Below are 5,157 nucleotides of genomic sequence, written 5' to 3'. Positions count from 1 at the left end.
TCCCGAGTGTTGGGTAAGTAATCAAAAACTCTTTTATCAAAATAGCAACCTTGTTGCGAATATGAAACACACCACAGAGTCGGATTCCTCAGGTTTTGAGCGAGTATTTAAATCCCCTTTGAAAGGAGGATCTTAAATATAAAAATGAGTTTGGGATCCGCCCTAACCTTTAAAATCATTTTGAAGACTCGAAAACATTTTTAAGAATGTTTGGAGTGATGCTGATTTAATAAAATAAATCAGTCCCAATATATTTGAAAATATCTGAATATTATTATTTAAATAATATTCCCATAAAGAATAATCTTTATAAAAATAATTGAAGTAGAAGTTGTAAAACTTATACTTGAAATGAATATTAAATAACCAAAGATATACTTATACGAAAGTAATATCTTTATTTGAATAATCAAAAGTAAGTTTGATTATCGACACATTATTCTTTAATAAAATAAAGAATATTATTTAGTAAATAATCGGAGTCATAAGTCCTCGAATGAATATTCAAAATAATATTCATTAATAAAATAAACGGAGTCATAAGCCCTCGAATGAATATTCAAAATAATATTCAATAATAAAATAAACGGAGTCATAAGCCCTCGAATGAATATTCAAAATAATATTCATTAAGTAAAATAAAGTTATCGAATAAACCTTATTCGAATAATAGTTTTAAAAACTATTCATATATATATATATAAATATATATATATATTATACTCAGGAACATCGACTCCCGGTTGAGAAAATGTTTACCTTTGGGTCCCCTATACTAAGGGTATACGCAACTACTGCTTATCTCTAGCATAGGTATTATGCAGTTTATAAGCAATTGAATCAACAATTAGATATCAAGATTATGAAACAGGCATGCATATATACCATATCAACATGCTCCAATATATCGCAAGATTTGCTAATAACAATTATGCACTTATCACAAGATAATGCATATACATATATACATCACAACAACAATATAACGGGTAGAAAACTTGCCTGAGTGCTCCTGGATAGACTTAAGCTTAGAGTGGGTCCGATAACCTATGAATAACAACATAAGTCGGAATTAAACCCCGGTCGCTTAAGAAACTAGACTTTAACCATTTAGAGTCCTAACGTTCGCTTTCGCGCTTAACGATTCACTTAAGTCGCTCGAGTACCCTCGATTCCACCATTTTTAATAAATTAATCATTAAGAGTTTTAAGGCAATTCTTTCGCGAGTGCCTTACCAACTGCCTAATACACTTTACATAATTGTTTCATATCCCAATTAGTCATTTAAAGTCCTTAACCAAGGTTTCAAAGTAAGGCGAGGGGTAATGGTTCGTTCGCGAAACGCCGTTACTTAAAACGGTAGTTTCCCCTAAACCGTACATCGGATTCAAACGAACCACATATCAAAACGAAGCTCGTAACATTAACTATCTAATCATGGCAATGGTCAAAACCTAACAGGGAGTTCTCGGGTCCTGATGTTAAGAGCAAAAACAGCCTAAAGTAAATCGGACATTACGACGGCTATGTTTACGCGATTACCAATTTTTATTCTACTCCAAACCAACCACCAATCAACCACAATTCATTCATACAACCAAAATCTATCCATACCATACTACAACAGCCCCAACAACTCAATATTACCAATTCATACTTATTTCTCAATCATGAACTAAGAGTTTACTTAAGTTCATTAACTAATAACCAAGATTTCCAACTCCAAAAATATCACAAAACCAACCAATCTCTAAACACACAATAATCATGCCTCTCATCAACTAAACTACTCATAACAAGCTCTAAACATGATTACACACCCATTACACTAACCCATCATCTAAACATTAGGAAATCTAAACAACAAAACTTAAGACTAAGATCATAAAGAGTTATACCTTCCTTGAAGCTTTTAATCCATGAAAGATCCTTGGAATGCCCATGGAAGCCTTAATCTAACCTCCTACAAGCTTGATCTTTCAAAGAAATCAAGAACACAAAAATTAATTTCAAGAAAGTACTATTCACCATCTTCTTGAATGATTTATAAGAAATGCTAGGAAAGGATTTTGAAGCTAAGATTCCTAGGAAGTATGTAACTTAACTAGGAGAAGCTAGGATAATTACCTTGTAAATTAGCAAGTGGAGGAGCTTGGACTTCCCTTTTCTTAAGAAAGAGGCCGAGAGCTTCAATGGAGAAAAAGAAGTCAAGTTGTGTTTTTGGTGAAATGAATGGTTGGTTGGTTGGTTGTTTTTGGTGTTTTTGTTTTGATTTATTACTTTTTACCATGGTAACTTTTGTGTGGTTCTTAATCAACCAACAACACACCTTTCTTTGTAATGCTTATGTCCTCTTGTTATGTCATCCTCCCCCACTTGTCCTCCTCTTATTGGTTTGATGACATCATTCTCACTAACCTCTTTGATTAGCTTCTAATTATATGGCTAATGACCGCTGATCTGTTATACGGTTCGCTTAACTTTCGTTTTCATTTATCGTTTGAGGGATCATACCCGGGATCTTATTACTTGGGTTTCCTTAACCTTTCTCAATACATTATATTCCTTTTATGATCCTCTCTTATAATCCTTGAATTTAAATCCTTTTTATCTTGTTACCTTATACTCAATTCTTTCGGTATCTGGTGGATTTTCGGGAAAAATCAAAGTGTTCGGATTTGGATTCTGACGATCTTTACATACACTTATTTAACATATAGAGTACTAATACGGTCTCAGAATAACAATAAAAGAACCCCTACATAGTGTGGCATGAAAAGTTTTCTTATTCAGCATAATCAGCAAAAAGCACTATTCATAAGGGTTTCAAAAATTCCAAAATTTGGGGTTATTACATTGCACAAAAGTTTCTTGTGAAGTTTTATCCAATGGCAAAGACTGCTGCTATGAGGAGTGCTCTTACTCAGTTTGCGCAGCAACCTACATAATCTATGTGCGAAGCTTGGGAACGCTACAAGGAAATGTTGAGAAAGTGTCCACATCATGGAATGCCCGATTGGATGGTGATCACTGGTTTCTATAATGGTTTGGGGGCCCAATCTCGGCCCATGCTCGATGCAGCAGCTGGAGGCGCCTTGTGGGCCAAAAGCTATACTGAGGCTTATAATCTTATTGAGACAATGGCTGCAAATGAGCATCAAAACCCAACTCAGAGGATGATGCCTGGGAAGGTAGCAGGTATTTTGGAACTCGATGCAGCCACCGCTATTGCAGCGCAGCTCCAGGCGCTGTCTATGAAGGTCGATTCTCTAGCTACCTATGGAGTCAATCAAATAGCTATGGTCTGTGAGCTTTGTGCAGGTTCTCATGCTACGGATCAGTGTTCTCTTGTCAATGAATCTGTTCAGTATGTGAACAATTATCAGCGACAACAGCTGCCTGTGCCAGCTACTTATCATCCTAACAACAGAAATCATCCAAATTTCAGCTGGGGTAATAATCAGATTGCTATTCAGTCACCATATCAGCAAGGTGTGAGTAAACAGTTCAATACACCTGGATTCCAGCAACCACAGCAATATGCTCAAAGGCAATCATATCCTCAAGAGGGAAGTGCAGCTGCACCTACTAGTGCTGATTTTGAGGAACTTCAGCTGTTGTGCAAGAGTCGGGCGGTTTCTATCAAGACCTTGGAGAATCAAATCGGTCAAATAGCCAATACAGTGCTCAATCGTCAGCCTGGAACACTTCCTAGTGATACGGAAGTACCTGGCAGGAAGGAAGCTAGAGAGAAAGTCAAGGCTATTACCTTAAGGTCTGGGAAAGTTGCTGATGCTGAAAAGGAAAAAGAAGGAGAAGCTGAAATTAGAGATGAAGAAGCTAAGCAAAAGGAGAAAGCGGCGGAACCAAGGAAGACTACTGTTGAACACACTCTGCCTGAGGGTAATACAGGGGAGAAATACCTCTATCCTCCACCACCTTTCCCTAAGAGATTGCAACAACAAAAGTTGGATAAGCAGTTCCGTAAGTTCTTGGAGGTGTTCAAGAAACTTCACATCAATATACCTTTCGCTGAGGCTCTGGAGCAAATGCCTAGTTATGCAAAGTTTATGAAGAGTATTCTTTCAAGGAAGGTGAAACTGGATGACCTTGAGACTGTTGCTCTAATGGAAGAATGCAGCGCTGTGCTGCAGCAAAAGTTACCTCCAAAGCTTAAAGATCCAGGTAGCTTCACCATTCCTTGCACCATTGGCAAGTTGTCGTTTGACAAGTGCCTTTGTGATTTGGGAGCAAGCATCAATCTGATGCCGTTGTCAATCTTTAAAAAGTTGGATTTGCCTGATCCAAAACCCACCTACATGTCTTTACAATTGGCTGATCGTTCTATTACTTACCCAAGGGGCATAGTGGAGGATGTGCTAGTCAAGGTAGATAAGCTCTTCTTTCCTACAGACTTTGTTATTCTGGATTTAGAGGAAGATTAGAAGATTCCCATAATCTTGGGAAGACCTTTCTTGGCTACTGGCCGTATCTTGATATATGTGCAGAAAGGTGAACTTACTATGCGGGTGCAGGATCAGGATGTGACCTTCAATGTATTCAAAGAAATAAAATTCCCTACAGAAGATGATACAGAAGATGAGGAGTGCTTAAAAGTGGATGTGATTGATTCTGCGGTTACTTTAGAACTCGATCATATGCTAATGGCTGATGCATTAGAAAAGGCCTTAGTGGGGGATTTCAACAGTGATGATGAAGATGGCAACGAGCAATTACAATATCTTAATGCTTCTCCCTAGAGGCGAAAGCTGGACATGCCGTTTGAATCTCTGGGTAATTCTGACCTCAAGAATGCTGAAGGAAAGCTCAAACCATCAATTGAGGAAGCACCTACCTTGGAGCTTAAGCCATTACCTGAACACTTGAGGTATGCCTTTTTAGGTGAGGCATCTACTTTACCTGTTATTATTGCATCTGACCTTTCAGGTAGTGAGGAGGACAAGCTCTTAAGGATTTTGAGAGAATTCAAATCGGCTATTGGATGGACCATAGCAGACATCAAAGGGATCAACCCTTCATACTGCATGCATAAGATTCTGCTAGAGGAGGGTAGTAAGCCAACTGTTGAGCAACAGCGCAGACTTAATCCTATCATGAAGGAGGTGGTGAAGAAAGAAATTCTGAAATGGCTGGAT

The 5,157-nt window shown here is 37.7% G+C and overlaps 1 non-coding gene across 1 annotated transcript; it reads right to left on the bottom strand.

Moving 5' to 3' along the window:
- Positions 1-2,904: 2,904 nt before the first annotated feature.
- Positions 2,905-3,011, bottom strand: LOC141709909 (small nucleolar RNA R71). Its single transcript, XR_012570463.1, has one exon. It is a non-coding gene; the product is annotated as a small nucleolar RNA R71 (small nucleolar RNA).
- Between the last annotated feature and the right edge of the window lie 2,146 nt (positions 3,012-5,157).

Source organism: Apium graveolens, chromosome 2, assembly GCF_009905375.1.
Source record: "Apium graveolens cultivar Ventura chromosome 2, ASM990537v1, whole genome shotgun sequence".
Classification (NCBI taxonomy): domain Eukaryota; kingdom Viridiplantae; phylum Streptophyta; class Magnoliopsida; order Apiales; family Apiaceae; genus Apium; species Apium graveolens.
Note: the sequence above shows the minus strand (reverse complement) of the source record. Positions and strands in the feature narration are given on the sequence as shown.